The sequence below is a fragment of the Strix uralensis genome, chromosome 14 (assembly GCF_047716275.1).
Source record: "Strix uralensis isolate ZFMK-TIS-50842 chromosome 14, bStrUra1, whole genome shotgun sequence".
Lineage (NCBI taxonomy): Eukaryota > Metazoa > Chordata > Aves > Strigiformes > Strigidae > Strix > Strix uralensis.
The window spans coordinates 1,629,180-1,648,385 of NC_133985.1; the positions used below are offsets into that span (position 1 = coordinate 1,629,180).

The following is a 19,206-nucleotide window of genomic DNA, read 5'->3' on the forward strand; positions in this document are numbered from 1 at the left end:
CATCCATCCCAGCACTGGCAGTCGAGGTGCCAGGAGGAGCTGTGTCTCAGTGCCGACCACTTCTGAGGCAGCTCGAATTCCTTCATACGCTGCCAGTATCTCCTTCTCAGTCAGGGTATAGTTAGCTTCAGAGCCTTTGTACCCCCGGCTCCAAAAGCCTAGAGGTCGGCCTCGGGATTCCCCATCTGCTCTCTGCCAAAGGCTCCAGGAAGGGCCATTCTCCCCGGCTGCGGTGTAGAGCACGTTCTTAATCTCCTGCCCTGTCCGGACTGGCCCGAGAGCCACTGCCTGGGTAATCTCCTGCTTAATTTGTTCAAAGGCTTGTTGTTGCTCTGGGCCCCATTTAAAATCGTTCTTCTTGCGGGTTACGTGGTAGAGAGGGCTCACAATCAGGCTGTAGTTTGGGATGTGCATCCTCCAGAACCCCACAGCGCCCAGGAAAGACTGAGTCTCCTTTTTAGTGGTTGGTGGGGCCATGGCTGTTATCTTGTTTATCACCTCCACTGGGATGTGGCGACGCCCATCTTGCCATTTTATTCCTAGGAACTGAATCTCCCTTCCAGGCCCCTTAACTTTCTGTCGCTTGATGGCAAAACCAGCCTTCAGGAGGATTTCAATTATCTTCTTTCCTTTCTCAAAGACTTCCTCAGCTGTGTCCCCACATACAATGATATCATCAATGAACTGCAGGTATTCTGGAGCCCCACCTTTCTCCAGTGCAGTATGGACCAGTCTATGGCAAATGGTGGAGCTGTGTTTCCACCCCTGGGGCAATCGATTCCAGGTGTACTGGATACCCCTCCAAGTGAACGCAAACTGTGGCCTGCACTCTGGTGCTATTGGAATGGAGAAAAACGCGTTAGCGATGTCAATCGTGGCGTACCACTTGGCTACCTTTGACTCCAGCTCATACTGGAGCTCTAGCATGTCCGGCACTGCAGCACTCATCGCTGGCGTAACTTCATTCAGGCCACGGTAGTCCACGGTCAGTCTCCATTCGCCATTAGGTTTTCTCACTGGCCATCTAGGGCTGTTGAAAGGTGAATGAGTCTTGCTGATCACCTTCTGGCTTTCTAGTCGACGGATCAGCTGATGGATGGGGACCAGGGAATCTCAGTTAGTACGGTACTGCCGCCGGTGCACCATCTTGGTAGCAATTGGCACTCGCTGCTCTTCAACCTTAAGCAACCCCACCACCGAGGGATCCTCTGAGAGGCCGGGTAAAGTGGACAATTGCTCAACCTCCTCCAGGGCAGCTACACCAAAGGCCCACTGGTACCCTTTTGGGTCTTTAAAGTACCCTCTCCTGAGGTAGTCTATACCTAGGATGCACGGGGCATCTGGGCCAGTCACAATGGGGTGCTTATGCCAGTCCTTCCCAGTTAAGCTTACTTCAGCTTCTAATAGGGTCAGCTGTTGGACCCCCTGTCACTCCGGAGATGCAGATGGATTCAACCCCACTGTGGCTTGATGGCATCAGGGTGCACTGTGCGCCAGTGTCTACCAAGGCCTTGTATTCTTGTGGTTCTGATGTGCCAGGCCATCGGATCCACACCTTCCAGTAAATCCGATTATCCCTTTCCTCCACCTGGCTGGAGGCAGGGCCCCTCTAATCCTGCTCACCATCACTCACTTGATCTAAGAGTGACTCCTGCAGGAATGACTTCCTGGTCCCCTCAAGAGGGTCAAGCATAATGTTGGCCATTCTATTCTGTCTGGGGGATTTCTGACTAGACACTGGAGCTGCATCTCTCTTGGAAGACTCCCCTTTCATGGTGGTCTTCCCTTTCAGTTGCTGTACTCGTGCAGCTAGGGCGGAAGTGGGCTGCCCATGCCACCTTCTCATGTTTTCCCCATGGTCGCGGAGGAAGAACCACAGGGTGTCCCGTGGTGTGTACCTTCCACTGCCCTTCTCTTGGGTGGGGAAGCACCTGCTTCTAATAGCTGAGACATTGGCCCGTGCAGGTGGAACATAGGACATGTCCTGTTCCACTTTCTGGAGCCTCTGAGACAGTTCCTCTACAGCTGAAACCAAAGCATGTTGGGAGGAAGGGAGACTTCCCTCATATTGCCGGAGCTGCATAATCACTTCATCTACTGCCTGAGTCTGGGTGTCTCGCCACCAGGATGCTGCTGCTAATGCTTTGGAATGTCCCTCTGGTCCACTTTGCAGGAACTTCCGCCACATCAGCTGTGTGCAAGGGACCAGATCTGGATCCAATGGTGACTGCTCATCATTCAGATCACCATAGATCATATCAAACACAGCCATTTCCCTGAGGTTTTGGATGCCTTTCTCCATGTCGGTCCACTTGCCCAACTGACATAGAGCATCATCCTTGTAGGGGTACCTCTCCCTCACAGCGAGCAGGAGTCGCCTCCAAAGGCTGAGGGTTTGAGCCTGTTTCCCTATTGCCTTGTCAATACCAGCCTGCTTGGCTAAAGGTCCCACCTGCTTGGCCTCTCTCCCTTCCAATTCCAAACCAGCAGCTCCACTATCCCAGCACCGGAGCAACCAGGTGCAAATTTGCTCGCCTGGAAGGCGGCCGAAATCCTTCCGCATATCTCGCAACTCACTGAGGGATAGAGATCGGATGATTACCTCCGGCTCTTCCTCCTGCTCTCGTGATGGGCCTGGTTCATTATCACCCTGTGCACTGCGAGGGGATTTTTTGGTATATTTGGTTTTCCGTATCGGGGCAACTGATATTGGTACTGCTTGTCCCTCTGGCTCAGCTGCTGTGCTGGTGGAGGCGACCAGTACTGGCACTGCCTGTCCCTCTGGCCCAGCTGCTGCACCAGTAAGTTCACTTTCAGACCCTGCAGCCCTTTCTCCCCCTTGAGGGCAGTGATCAGTGTTAAGGGCGATGCGGTAAGCATGGGCAAGACCCCAGCACATCGCAAGGATTTGTGTCTCCCGGGGTTTGTCAGATTGGCAGCACACCTTTTCCAAACACTCCACCAGTTTATCAGGACTCTGCACTTGCTCGGGAGTGAGATCCCAAAGCATTGGGGGTGACCACTGACTCAGGCACTTGCCCATCTTTTCCCACACACCTTGCCATTTATAACTATCTGCCCCCGGGGCAGGTTTCCGGGTGGTGCTATTGTTGGAGAAGTACCGCATGGCCCAAAACAAGATCTGGCAGACATTTAGAAAGCACAGAGCCGCAAGCACACTGGTCTGGGTGCTCCAGGGATAGCTGAAACTCTCAAAAACCGAGAGAATCTCTTCCCCTGGCTCACCCACAGAGGGGGTGAGACCCTTAACAAAAGCCCAGGCAGCAAACAGGTATCGGTTCACCCCCACAAGCAGCGAAACGAGCCCATTATAAGCAGACAGTAACCAGTAGAGCAAAATCAAACCCTTGACACATTTTCCACCGACAATAAATTCCAGTACTAGGAGCACAGAGTGGATATGAGGATTAATCCAGCCCCACCACGCAAGCAAATTGCCCAGCATTGCAAACATTTCTTATCAAACAATACAAGTAAAAACAGAAAAATTACACCTAACAGATTGCTCTAACACACTTTCTCCTTTTGTCCTTATTTCAGTCTTCTCCAGCCTCACGTTGGAGCGCCAAAGTTGTGGTGGTTTAGCCCCTGCCAGGGTCTGAGATCACGCGGCCGCTGCCCCTCCCCCACAAAGGGAGTGAAATACAAAGCCCCAAGACTGAAATAAGGAAAGGTTTAATACAGCAGTGCAATAGCAACAAAACAAATAACAACAATAAGAATAACAGTGATAACAATGAACAGAGCAAAGTATATCTACCAATACAGGAGCGAGAGGAGCAGATGTATAAAACCACGCACCCCGCGCCAGGATGTGACGCGCCAGGATGTGACGTCCGCATGGTATCTGAATAACCCGGCTAGAGCTTCCCCCCCACTGCTGGGGAAACTTAACCCTATCCTGGTTAAACCAGGACATACATTTAGATAATAGACACAGGAGGAGTTCCAAACCCACCACAGAATTTTCACACATCTTGTTCATCACATTCTAAATAACTCAGCAACTACCTAATTACTATCATTGGGTCATTACACCAACACTTCAGTTTGGCTGGCTACTGATGGCAGTTGATCTGCAGGCTATCTGAATTTAAAATAAATACAACAAAAATCCCTTTTACTTTCCAAAAAAGTGCACTATAGGTAATGTAATTATACTGCTAAAAGATCAAAATCTGATATGTTGACTGTAATCTGACATCTAAATGACATGTCTGAATTGTGCATCCATCTCAAAAACCAAAACACTATTTCTACCTTGCCCTAAGAAGTTTGCAAAACCCATACAGTTATCCATCAAATAAATATATTTTTTTCAGTGAAAAAGCAAATATTTGTGTTGTGATATAGCACTCTGACCCAACGCACTATGTTTAGGATCTCCCTGATGTGCACTAAATAAAAACTACGTAATGCAAACCCATGCCAATGGTCAGAGCCCAGAGTTTCCAACCACTTCACAAAGATGTGCCTCTCACTGCTCATTCCTGACAGTGCTAAGCAGACACTGTACCACAGCATTACGTTTTAAACATCAAGAGCATCTCTTTAATAATCACTTTTCTGTTTTTATTAGGTATGCACAAGTGTTACATCGTAAGAGTGACACTACTCCATCAGAACTGCACATGTTCACTCCTTTCAGTTACACCAACACAAAGTGATACCAAGAACAGGACCTTCTTTCTCAACAACCACTCATAGAAGAAAACATAGATTGGGCACTTAAGAGCCATTGCCAGCATGTCAAAAGTCATTTTGCAAAGTCACACATACTGCTTTTCATTCATAAACCTTGAGCAAGTACCAAAGCAGGTATTACCACATTCACAGAATTAAGCACACACTTAAAAAGCTTCTAGCAGAGATTGTCTGAGGTTTGAACAAGATGTGCCCTATCTCTGACAGTGCTTGGTTTTTTAAGAGCTGAACAATATTTAGATGGATGCTAAAGGACACTTTTGTATTTCCACTTTTAATTCATTTTTTTCCAGAAAATAAGGCAAATCATTTCAATTTTGAAATATGCTGGGTGACATCACTCTGCCTTACATATACATTGGATCACTGCTTTGCAGAGGAGGCCGAGGCATTAAATCCAAAATGGCAAAGCTCCGGCTGAAGACAAATCTCTTCCAAAAACTATAGGGAGCTCCGTTATTCAAAACTACATGATGGATGTGGCAGGCCAGTCTGGGTACACAGCTAACCACCACCGCAGTTGTGGACAGTCCCTGCACAGCGTGGAGCCTGATGTGGGGGTGACACACCCCCGTGCTCAATACCCGGTACCACGAGCAGTCCCCCGGCTCGGATGGACTCACTGCAAACCCCAGCTGCACACACATGGCTGTCTAGAAAGGTACAGGAGCACCGGCTGTATGACACCTATGGCAAGTAGCTAGGAAATTACAAAAGACTGTGGATAGCTATGCCTTTGTGAACTTTTAGAAAAGGCTACTAGTACTGCAGTGGTGATTTAATGCCAACACTGACCACACAAACCAAGTATTTGGTTTTTCAATCGGCGATGGCACAGCACAAGCACACAGCTCACCCACATCAATGTGCATTACTTGAATAAATTCCCCACTGCTTCTATCACTGAATATAAAGGTCTTCCTTATACATTTGAGTAATCAATACTTGGAATCATATAAGTCATGTTTCACCAGGAAAAAGGAAAATGAATGAGATTAATTTAATTCTGCCACTTTCTATAAACCAGCAATGGCCTCCCGCTACAGAAACCACTAACTTCATTATTTTACAACAGGATATCAATGCTGTAGCATATTTTAAAAGTCTAATTTACTTGGGAGTAATAAAAAGGCACCCTCAAGGCTCATCACGTATGTCATATTATGCTTAGTTTTAACATCCCAGCTTAAGAGCAGTATGCAAAAATCTCAGCGAATCAAGTTGATTAATATTTTGCATTTGCATGCAGTAGTGCTCTCCACTCACCAAGTACTAGATTAACATTATTTTATTAAATTTCAAAGCAATTGTGTTAGGTGGAATAATAAAATGTCTCTGTCTTACATTCTTTATCTTGGCAATAAAGCCTTTAAAACAGAAGCAAAAGTAGTAAATTAATGCAGTAAACTCATTTACAGACAGAAGGTCAGGAATGAGGGAATTCCAGACTTCTCTAGCGGTGCTAGGACTAGCAGGGCACAGAAATCTACATTGAAAATAGAAGCATAAGGTTTGCAGGTATCTCGTTATCTTCAGTTGTATGGTTAGAGAAAAAGTTAAGGATATTTTTTAATTTTCTAGTACTCATCAGGGTTCATAGTGCCTTTTTGCAGAAACCCTATTTCACGAGGTTGCTGCTGGAGGGCAACCAGCTCATTAGGAAAAAGCTGAAAGGACAGAACAAGAACACAAGTGAAAAAAGAGTAGAAGTAATAAATAAAAAAAATAAATCGCAAACAATGAAAGAGACAACAGATCGTTGTCTCTTTCTCCTTTCTAGCTCCAGTGTTTTAATTAAGACAGCATTACACTTTCTGGAACAATGTCTCCTTGCCTGCCAATTGGCTCCTAGTTCCTCTTTTAAAACTCACTCCTTAACAGCCATTTCTCCCAGAAATCCTTCCGATAGTAGCTTATTTTCAATTCATAAATGGTCACTAAAATTATGGTAGATCAAGACAATTATTTTGTTAACATATTATTATATTGTCAACTTCTGTAGAAAGTCAAAAAGACACATCCTCACCCTAGCAAACACTCTTCTTTTCAACCACAGCAGCTAAAAGCAGAAGCTATTGCAAACTGGGCCTTAACTGAGTCTCTAAACATCTAGAGCTCCTAATGGCAGTGAAGAGACTTTCTCAATTTGCCATTAACCAAGCCATCAGCTGTATTTATTAACTGTGGCACTGCACTTCAGAATTACTATGCTTCAATGATACAGCTTGCTGCATACAGCCTCCTAACCAAGGGACAGTTGGTGATAGTCAAGTCAAAGACATGATGTTAGCCCTTGTACTAATGTAATTTGTCATTTTAGAGATTTTCATAGGCTCTTGAAGAATAGGAACTTGCCTGATTCATTAGTTATCCTTCTAACATCCAAAGAACTGAATTCTCTTCCAATTACACCTCTTCATATTTCAGTATATTTGTTAAAATACTGAACGGAGCTTGTCTTGGAACATTTCCCCCTACAGTAATTCCCCACAGAATTCCTTATAAAGAGACAAAGTGGAGCACAAGCGAAGTGTAATATGGCTTTAGAACTGATGGCCTTAACCAAATAAATGCTATAATCAGCATCTGTATTTAGAACATCAACAGGATTTTTATTGCACTACAAATAGTCACAGTAGTGTGGGTAACTTTGACTTCCAGAAGAGATGTTTCTGTTTTGAAAGCATCTCACTTGCTCTGGATGATGAGCCAAGAGCAGAAGGATGATGGGTCATATCACATCTCCATCTTAATTACTTTTCTATCAAATATAATGTCATTTAGGCATTACGACCTTAGCTGTTCCAGAAGCTGCTCCAAATCTTTATAACAACATACTGGACATAACTTTTCCAGCACTGTGAATTCAGTGCTTTATAAATATAAAAAAGAAGGAAAACACAGGTGAGGCCAAGAGCAACATGTTAGGGAAGTTTATTTATGGAAAATTACTCTGCCAGTTAATTTGTTTCCAACAAGTCCAGGGAATGAACACTAAAACACTTTGATTTCTTATAAAATGCAATGCTTGTTTTTGAAGCTTTTTGACCCACATTTCCTCACCCAGGAGTTTACTTTCTGTAACCAGTAACAGAGTTATTCAGTACTGGCTAGAAAGGGCCTTTTCTGTGCAGTTCATCTGCTGCATCCCAGTAAGTAGGACACTATGATCATGCACATGTTGCTGCTACAACCTTCCATACTCTCTACTTTGCTCTCTACCAAATAAAATGGAAGAGATGCTTTATCCTGTAAGTGAATATGCAAATAGACTTAAAAAGTACAATATAATGGTTAAACAGAATTATCGTAGAGATAATTCCAATAACTCAAACATATGCACACAATTATCACACACAGGACATGTGAAACAGGAGCACAATTCAAGCAGTCCCTCCGTAACCGTTGCTAAATGTGCCCCCAAGGAGGGACGGGACCTGGCGATGGTGCACAGCGGCAGCACACGTCTCACAGACACTGCCACACGTGTGTGCATCAACGCGCACTGGAGTGACCCACGTCAGCGGTGCAGAGAGAGGGGCCAGAAAACAGCAGGTAAAAGAGAGGGTGAAAATTACTCCTGCTTAAAAGCCCGTCCCTGCCATAACAGAGTATCACAAGAGAGTACAGATCCAAGCTCTCCCTGTTACCCAGTACAAAGCTCACACACACGTGAAGTCTCTCCACAGCCTGTGGAGGCAGCAGGACCTTCCTCTTGCTCACGGACTAGGCCTGCGCTGTCCCACAGCACGGCCAGAGGAAAGGCAGGATTCCCCACTGCAGGTGCCACCACGCACCAAGACCTTGCACAATCCTGTTATCAAATCGGTCTGAACACACCATGAGCTGACCTTGGCTACTGCTGTTAACCAAGGCAGTGCCACAGTGCCTCACCAACCACAAGAGGAAGGATTAAGTTACACTCATGTCTCAAGTCAAACCCTTTTGATTTGAAGCATATTATTCCAGCACACACAAAATGGTATCACAATTATATCAGCAGCGGTCTTTTTGGTAACTGCCTGGGGTAGGCAGCAGTCATTTTAAGTATCTAGAAAATCAGATAGGTCTGCCCTTGGTGCTGGAATTCTTCTGGAGCTGTAAAAATCACTTCATTTCATACCTGACCCTACGAAGTCCAAATGCACTATAAAGAGTATCCTTCTGTTAAATGGCAAACGCATTGAGAAACAACACTGCAAAATGCATACTGCTTTTCCCTTCCAAGGAAATGACCTTTTTATTTCCAAGTAACCGTACTGAATACATTTATATTATATTTCTAGAATCATAACACCTTGCTGAAGATAGTCAATATTTATCTGACTTACCAGAACAATGGTGATGTTGTTCTTCTAGAAACTCCAAGTCAAACATTAGGTCATCTTCATCCAACTCACAGGAACCCAAGTTATTCAAAACATCCTAATATATATTAACAACAAAAAAAAAGGGCATCATTTAGACAGATGTGTTAACCGAACTGTTCTGCACAAAATAATGAGCTATCAGATATGGGAAATATGTTTAAGTAGGAGCTACAGAAAATTTTTCTACTAACATTGGACCAGTGAAAAATTGTATGAAACAACTGTCTGATAGAAATGTATCCATCACCATTTGTTGTTTTTACAGGATCTCGAATATTTAACAAAAGAAACCCCAAAGTACAAGTAATACCATCTATATAACTTTTTTTTTTGTACTCTTGAATGATGGGTTTGTGTCTTTCAAAGTTTAATCATAACTTTTTATGAAGCATAAAAATGTTATTTTTAGCACAACATAAAAGTATTAGTACTTCTTTTTCATTACATTTTGGAATTCTAAGCACTGCTTGCCCTTACCAATACACTCTGAAGAGAGATTTACTGTTCTATTTATCCAAGGAATAAAGAGACACAAATTTAGGATAAACAGGAAATTCAGGCATGAATGATCAACTTATGAATTTTTAAGTATTAAGGTGGGTGGCAAAGGCTTACACAGACAAAGAAAGCCTGACTAAATGTGGTTGCTCAGGTCCCCATTCCTTTTTTGCCATTCCATTTGTGTTCCAAGTTTTAACCACAGACAGATAAGGCAGGTTTATACAACACGTCCTCTGGAAAGTCAAAAAGGGGTGGTGGGGCTACAATCCAAAGAGAGCACAGGAGTAGCTTTTTGCACTACATTCTTCCCTCCAGGATTGGCTTCTTGCAAGATAAAATGACTAGTCATGTCTCAGGTAGACATCCTTACTCTGTAAACTCCGAGGACAGCAATATCACTATTCAGGCTCTATCTGGGGCGATGAAAGGTGCTGGGCTGAGTCTCTGCGAAGCCCTGCCGGGACAGCCAGTGCCCGCAGCCCAGCCCAGGGGGGACAGAGCCGCTCTGGGCAGAGCCGCGCTGCCAGCCCAGGGGGAACAGAGCCACCTGCAGGGAGCCCCAGCTGGGGGATGCCTCTCCTCTGCCACCCGGGGAGAAACAGCAGCGTGGAGAACGCAACCTGGGCCGGGACACTTCCACCCCCTACCAACACAAAGTTTCTATAGTCAATGTATTAAAATTGATACTCCTTCTCCATCTTCTTTGCATGTGTATTTCACTCTATGGTCATTTCTTTTGACCTGATAATATAATGATTTTCTTCACAGTCACCAACATCTCATCAAAGATCATTCATGCATTCTCCAGCTGGCATTTTGTTGGCAAATCTACAAGTGATATTGCAACAGGCTTAATTCTTCGGTCCATTCACAGGCAAAAAAAGTCAGTAGATCCTGCATGAGATGCTGGCACCCCACACATCTCACATGCTCCCAGAACAAATGTAACCCAGAGAACATGGGAACTCCGTGTAAAAGACGACAGGTGATCATCCCAAAGTATTGAGCTGTCTGTGAGGTACAGCAATCTGCTGTATAGAAAGTAGAGAAATGTAACAGCAGCATACATTACACTAGCAAAAGCTCTCCCTGACTTCAGTTCCAACCATATTTTTTAATGTTCTGATTCTTTGAAGAATTTCCCACCCCTACTAGATAACCATTCCTATTTACACCCACAATTTATATTTATTCAACCCTTTTGAGTAATTATTTCTTCAAATTCTATTTTCTACTCTCTCACAAACAACGTGCAGGCAACACAAGGACTTGCAGCCAGGGCTTAGACATGCTGCTTTTGCTTGACAAATATAGTTATCTGTTTAAATAACATTGATCATTACTGTGCATTTTAACACATTACCAGATATTTCTGTACAGGAAGAAATCTTTCCCTTCATGTAGGAAAAAAAAAAATCCTTAAAAACAACATCGACTCAAGAAGATGAGCAGCTTTGGAACACACTTTCTCTTAACATTAACTGGCAAAATTGTTTGAGGAATGTAGTGAGACTAGTACAGAAGTGTGTTTTGTTAGAAAAAACCCCATTAATTACGTGTGTTTTAGACTTACATTTTTGAGTCTCAATTAAACAGCTAAGTATTCCAGAAACATATGAAAACAGAAAAACAAACATAACATTATGGAGGACACCTATCTGTAGTTTTAAAATTCTGGTCCCTGTAAATTAGTTCAGACACTACTTACAGCAATTACTCTTATATTAGAACTTCACAAGAATATATCAGACACCAGCTTGTACTGGTTTTGGCTGGGAGAGAGTTAAGTGTCTTCCTAGTGGTTTGTATGGAGCTGTGTTTTGGATCTGTGCCCCAAGCAGTGCTGAGAGCAGAGGGAGGGATGTCTGAGCTGTCGCTGAGCAGTGCTTGCACAGTGTCAAGGCCTTTTCTGCCCCTCACACTGCCCCACCACTGAGAGGCTGAGGGGGCCCAGCCAGGACAGCTGACCCCAGCTGACCCCAGGGGTATCCCCCACCACACTGTGTGCTGCTCAGCAGTAACAGCTGGGGAAGAAGGAAGAAGGAAGAAGGGGGATATTTGCAGTTATGGCATCTGTCCTCCCAAGCACCGTGATGGAGACCTGCCTTCCTGGAAACAGCCCAACACCCGCCTGCCGACGGGAACTGGTGAAGGAATTCCTTTTGTGCTGTGCTTGTGCACACAGCTTTTTCTTTACCTGTTAAACTGCCTTTATCCCAACCCTCGAGTTCTCGCACTGTTCCCGTTCTGATACCCCTCCCCATCCTGCTGGAGGCTGTAAGCGAGCGGCTGCACGGGGATGAGCTGCCCGCTGGGGTTAACCCACGACATAACTAAAAGAACTAATTCTGTCCTATTGTCACTAGGTAACAACACATCCATCCGCTCTGGAATTTAAAATTGCCAATAACTCACCATACCTTCTGCCTGTATTAACACAACTCTATTCAATCAGAATAATTACAGCAATGTTAGAATAACAGTTTACCCTCTTTTGGGCTATAATCGTTATGTCCTTAAAGAAGTGCACAGAACATCATAGCATAAGTGTTAAGTCACATATAAATTAATTTCTGGTAGTTACTTGATCTCAAGACTTAATTCAAAGTGCCTAACAACTGCAATCTGATTTTCACAGGCTCCTAATATGCTAAGAAATGTATATTACGCTACAGACTTTAATTTCCCACAGGGTGGTTAGCTGAAAAGCTTCTCGTTGACTTGACCTAAAAATCACAGACAAAATGCTTAAATCCCAATTGGCATTTCCATTTTTTTTTATGCTAGTAGTATGTGAAAGGCACTTTCTTCATGCTAAATTAAAAATATAAGGCCCAAATTACTACTTACCTACACTCAGCAGTTTAGTCCTATTTAGACAGCACTGTTCAGCCTTATACTACCAAAGTCGTGGCTTTAAGTGGCTTCCACAGTTTCTTTCCACCAAGGAGCGAAACACCAAATTCATTGCAAAAGGGGAAATTTTGTTACTTTAGTACAAAGATAGTTATGAACGAGTGCTGTCAAGTCCACTTCACATGAGGGGTGAACCACTGTCTTACAGGGTTTACAGTTCAATAAGAACTGATATTCCTAAATATTCTTCCCTGAGAAGCCCAGCATAGCAGAGAGGAATTTGAATTAAGCAGAAATCCCACAATTCAGTGACAGAACAAAATGTAACATCTATTTTAACTATGAAAAAAACTTTCATGAATATCACAGATACCAGATATATGTATAGCAAGTTAACAGCAGTTTACAGTTATTCAGAGAAAACATAACCTTGTTAGTTATAAAGAAGGTCGTGCAGAGGACATTAAAGGAGGGTGTGCATTTTGCTTACCTGGTTCATATTTTTATAACAGTTGTGGTATATCTGAAAAAGGTTCCTTTGTTTGGGGGTTGTTTTTTGAACCTGAACTGAAACCCTGAGCACTCAAATCCTCTCCATAACCTTTCCCTCACTGCCTTTCCAGTGCAGGCTGTCAAGACGGAAGCTCATCTGCTGTTAAGACATTAATCATTAATGTGTCTCCAGCCTGCAGACGGAGAGTGTATCCCATAGGATCTTCTCAAGCCGCTGCAGGTCACATTTACAGGTCACAAAACCAACCACCTTCAATTCCACTTTTAAATCTACTGGTCACACACCGTAACCCATAAACCATCCAGCTCATGTATTTTCAATAACATCTGTCACCTAATGGGTTGGTCACAGACTGCATAAAAATCTCCTCTTCCAAATGGTCTCAGCACAGCCTGTCAGAAGGTATGAAGCGGAAGGTCAAGTCCATATTCAAGGAGAAAAGAGCAGAAGAAAATAATGTTAAAGCAACATGGAGCAAATACGAAAATCACTTCAACCCTCTCTAGACCAGCAGTCAGCCCAGTTGTACCCGTGATCAGTGCTTCATCAGACACCAGCAAAATATCATACTATTCAGCACAGAGAAGAGGAACATAAAAAAACACTTTAGCCCTTATTCATGTACATTCAGTGGAGCCCATGGGGGCACAGGATCCTGTTGTTTCTTTCATCATGTAGCAACTAGGCTAGAACTGGTGCTTGATAATAAGATTACTCAGGAAACATCCAAAGTAAAGAGAAGCACTGATCACACTTTCATGAGCTGCAGACTTGGATACTGCTTCATAATGTACAATATCAGACCCAAGGACAGATTTGGACACAGTGGTTTGGGTAACTGTTCCATCACTGCAAGTACAATTTCTGAAATACACCAGAAACCCAACTATTAATTGCTGAGTCACCCCAGAGCACCGAGGTATCAAAACCCAGGTACAGCTGCTCACACAGAATATCCAGGATACCTAAGTAAAATTTAGACACCAGCTGCTAATTAGATAATTATCATAAACAGACATTCCAAGCAGGGGCCATAACACGTTTCCATTCAAGTGACCTATGTTTTGCCTTTCTGCACCCTCCAGAGATACAGCAGGAATCTCAAATACTTACAGTTAATATCTCTTTTGCTAACATCTCACTGTTTCTGTGTCAAGCATTTCCCTTTGTTATGTCTTCCCAGTTTCAGACAACCCCCTCTAAAGTAGTCAATTACTAATTTTACAAATTTAATGCTTAACTGACATATTCAACCCCTCCCTTTATGATATTGAACCCTGCAGTAGCCCATGAAATATTACCCTCCATTCCAACAGCGGTTTGCATATACTCTTCTTAAGTTATATTGTAAATATACTTACTGAGATGTTAGATACTCAGAGCATCCCCACATATGCAGCATAGTACAAGCATGAGGAAAAGGAGATTTTGCCCAAGTGTCAGCATGGGATGGATAAGCAAAAAACCCTCAGTAATACAGTACCAGCACACAGCTCGAAAAGTTATCTTAGTTCGGTATTGGGTTGTTACTTGTAGGCAAGTCAAAAAAAAAAAAAAAATTAAAATTGAGAAAGCAAATGAAGAAACTTTTGTGGTAACTGCCATTACGCTAGTGCATGACAGGCAGTGCGGGAGCAAACAGGAATGCAACTACTTGACAGTTTGACAAGCAGGCAATGAAGACTTGTATCACTGTTAAAGCTGAGGGGAAAAAAGCCGGGATGGCCTTAGGCCATGGAAGTCCTTTAACTGGCAACAAGCAGTTTCATCTCATGTACTGGAGCCATGGGAAAGGTGCAAAGAAAGAAAGGGCACAGGCAGAGCAACAATCCAGAAAAATCAGTTGTGCAGCTCTCATTGGACTGACACAAGCAGGCCAGGCTGCCCTGCTCTCGGAAAAGAAGAGGATGATGCAGCACTGAGGGCAAACATAAATACTTTTACCTGCAAAGATGGAAACTTGTAGCTGAACTTAAGAAATTAAAAACAGGCAACATTTAGAGAAGATTCAAGTACGAGAAACTGAAGAAAGACCTGTGCTCGAGAGAGTGCCCAGAGAAATGCAGTCCTGCAGGACAAAGGACAGGAGTAACGTTCACCGAGACAGGAAAAAGCAGAAAAATAAGGTTTCTTTTAGTTACATGGCACATGTGCTGATAGCCAGGTGTGTGCAAGGGAGCACTCACAAACACAGGCAGTTATTTTCCATGTAAACAGTTGCAGAGGGACAGAAAGACACATTGGAGAGAGCCAAAGGTCAGTGGGCAGTCTCGTTCTACTGCACGTGTGCAGCCGTATTTCTGACAGAGTAACACCACACGTGTGCACACAGCACAGTGCAGCTCGCGTCCTGAGGCTGGGCAGTGTGGTCTAGGAGCTCCAACAACCCTCTGAGCTTTTTTTTAACTTGTAGTAACACACAGCTACTTTCATTTGTATCATCCTTCATGACTATCTGGTTTTAATGACTGTAACTTGTTAGTATCTCAAAATCACTATCAGCAACTTTTTTTTAAAAAAAGAACAATTTTTAATTTTTTTTTTTTTTTAAAACATTTCCTCTCTACTACTGGTAAAGGTGATATTTAGGATAGTCACCTTTCCATATTAGCCCCTGCTGTGAGAAGTGATGGATAAATTCATCGCTCACACACACCTCAATGTCTACTCATACACATTTTTCCCTGCTGTTGTCTCTTACAGAACTTACCGTGATCTGGGTGAGATCCTAATTTTTACAATGTGGTTATTCTAATTCTCTCCTACATTTCAACTACCCACATTTACATTCTTCTCATTGGTCTTGTAGGGCTGCATATTTCAGGTCATTCAGGTCTTTCACCATGCTGCTTTGCATTTTCCTTCTTTCTTTTTGCCTCTCTTATACATCGGGAGAAAAGCACCACCCAGCCGGAGAGCAGAGAGCTCAGCCACAGCCGCCATCCATCTGATGAGACGCAGTGAACTAGTCTATATGTTATGTCTAAATTTTTAAAGGTGTAACTGATGACTTCATAGTTGGAACGTTTGACTGACCAGAGTTTCTACAGCAATATAAATCTCTTTAAACTGCATCAGTATCAACCACATTCATTTGAAAAGGGTCTATTATACTGCACAGGCTAATCCACATTAAACCGTCCCAAAAACCTGTCCTCAACTTCAATTTTCACCTCTTGTGTTAACTGTAGTGCTACAGTCTGACACCATTTGTAGTGAAATGGTGGCATCTTGTGGCAGAAATCGGTCACTGCAGGAATGATGGCTTTGAAACCATTCTGATGGAAACCACACATCAGCAGTAACCTCAGCAGTTCATCTCAAGGGGCTGTTTCAGGTCATTATTTACAGTACTACGGAATTGGCATGTTTGCAGAGTCACTTTGAAAGACTTTTTTATTTCCCTAAATCTCATTTATGAGTAGCATTGCTTCTGTCCAGATTATCATTACTTCCCACACCTCTCAAGGAGTTAATGCCGCTCTTGGGGGAGGTGCTGACCATCTTTGCAGGTTTGATACACATTCTCAGTATTTAGGAGATCCACCTAGCCAAGCTTTTATCTATCACCTTCAAAAAGAGCACTGCCAATCATGCAAGAATATTCTGCTGAGCAAGTTGTTTAGGAGGAAGAACAGTTTCTCAGATGCCAATCTTTTTTTTCTTCTTCTCACCTCCTGTGAAAACCCAGCACCCCCTCCGTTCTTCTGGCTCCTTACTCCCGCCAGCCCCTCAGCAGAAGCCACCCACACCGCTTGCCAACAAGGAAAAGAAAGCAAACAGGGTCTTGGAGGACCTTCTTCAGTTTGTGAGGAAAGGGTATCTTCTACACCACAACGCTCCTCACACAAGGTCTGGATGATGCCAGAAACCAGCATCCACAGTTCCTGCCCCTCCCTGGGTGCCTGGGAGCACAACTGAACAGCAGCGCTGCCCTGCCAGGGAGCCTCGGCCACCTCCCATCAACTCGCCAGCCCTTGAATGCCGGGGGTTCATCTCCTTTCAAAAGTGAACAAAATGAATACGGGTAGCCACAGAGGAGTGACTAACGGTTTTTTTAGGTACACAAAAAAGCTAGGTTAAGGTTTTTAATAATACTTCATTTAGTAACTCCAGTTCTTTACCCAGTATTTATTCTTCATTAGGATCATTCACTGGTAACAATCTGTTACTGTGGTACTAAACATTGCTTGTGAGAAGTATTCTGAAGGGGCCTTTTTACTGTTCAGATACGTATTATTATGAACATTCAATTTCTTCCATTTTTAATTCCTTTTCCTTCCAGGGAACTCTGCTTATTCTTTTGCTTTCTGGTTGGGGGGGGGGCGGGGGGTGAGTGTGTGTGGAAGGGGGTGTAGTGTTGGTTTTGGTTGTTTTACTTCTTCTTATACCTCACTTTTTACTAAAAAAGCTTTTATCTAGCGTTTTGTCTTAACATAAGAAGGTGATATCCATATGTATTGGGATATATTTTGCCTTCACACATAAGTATGCACAGTTACCTTGACGTAAAAGTTCTCGGTCTGTGACTGTAATACCAATAAGCATGAGCAAGCACTTGTGAATTTGTGGACAATCTTGCTAAATGGAACTGGAAAAACCCTGTGGATTTCATACACAAAACATGAAGAGACTCAAATCATCACCTACCCCCATGCACATTTTGCTGACTTCCTGCTGTTACTGTGTTGTCCCTTCCTAGTCCCATCATTAACACAGGGCTAAACAGAATGAAGCCCTATGGCATCAGTCCAGCCTAGTATTAACATTAACACAGAGATCTGCCTAACAGCTTGGCTCTAACAACCCAAATCGGGTTTACTGGCTGGAGCCACAGCTAACCAGCTTCTTAGGGCAGGAACTACACCTGCGCAGCACCGTGGATGCCTACATGAAACAGCATCTTCAAATGTCATCAAGTTCTTTCTGGCTTTGAAAAATGTTATTCACTGATACTTAGATGTGAACTTCCTGCAGAAACAGAGAAACATGCTATACCTATATGCTTTAATAGCGCAAAGGTTTCTTCTACTATTTAGCAATTCTACCTCTTTATTTCTATGCTCTATCTCTGGATGTATTCATCCAGTGGATTAAAAAAAAATATTAAAAAATCAAGGGGTTTTTTTTGGAAGTAAGTTTTGCATTACTGTACTACTTTATCTGACAAGTTAGCAACAATCTAGAAACCAGTAAGGCTTCCTTCCTAAAATTAATTGGCCTCCTGCCCTCTCAGGGAGTATAAAATTCATCAGTGAATACTGATAAATCTGCACAATCTGATACTGCTAAAAGGAGAATAATCCTGTCATTGAAGTGTAGGTAATCCAGTCTGCCCAGGTTACACAAAGTGAGCGTACAGGCAAGCATTTCTGTAAAAGACATCAAGTAACTCCATGTCAGGTGAGTTTTTAGTGAGCACTGCTTCAGGACACTGGCACACTGAAAAACCTGCTGTGCATCGGCCGTACACAGTCAGAATGTGCTCAGTGCTGATGTCGTTTTCTCCTGCCATCCACAGCAGCACTTGTGAGCCCAGCCACAAAGGAACATTTGGATGCCACATTCAGACTCAGGGGTGAGATATACTGAGGCAAAACACAGACTTCACATCCTCTTGAGAAACTTCCAAACCCCAGTTACCCACCACAGGTTCTGTAAGGGCATTTCACACTAAATTAGCTCCTTCTTTGGGAAGCTATTTTTAAATGACCAACCAGGAACTAGTACAGGCAAATCTCACAAAGGAAGAAAATTTTAGCCTTCCTTGACTTCTCGGGTTAGAGAGAAGATTCCATGTCTAGGGGCAGCCAAAGCAGCACACAGTCAGAAAAGTTGTCTAAGCAATGGCAGGAGTTGTTGAGTTTTGGCATTAGCCTGTAAAACTCCACCAAAAGCGCACGTAACTGGAAATCCAACATCAGTTTGAACCAATCAGTTTCACATCTCTGAAAAACTGAAAAAAGTCTCTCTTCAAAAGAGCAGTTGTGCTCACATCTGAGTCTCTCAGGGGTGTGTTTGGTCTTGCATCATCGTAACATAACAGCTATTACGTAAACCTGAAACAGAAAAGCCCCTTTATTTACACATCTGTTTAGAAACTCTAGGCAGGGGTAAGAAACTTGGAGTTTCTGGCTTTCTGAGAAAAGCTGTTTTCTGATATGAGTACAAAGTGAATCCTTCTCTTTTCAGCTAGCATGATGAATAAAATATTTTGATCTAATAATGTCCATAAAAGTT

At 43.2% G+C, this 19,206-nt stretch overlaps 1 pseudogene; it reads right to left on the reverse strand.

Moving 5' to 3' along the window:
* Positions 1 to 19,206, reverse strand: part of LOC141949680 (serine-rich coiled-coil domain-containing protein 1-like) — a 62,843-nt pseudogene that overhangs the window by 38,736 nt on the left and 4,901 nt on the right.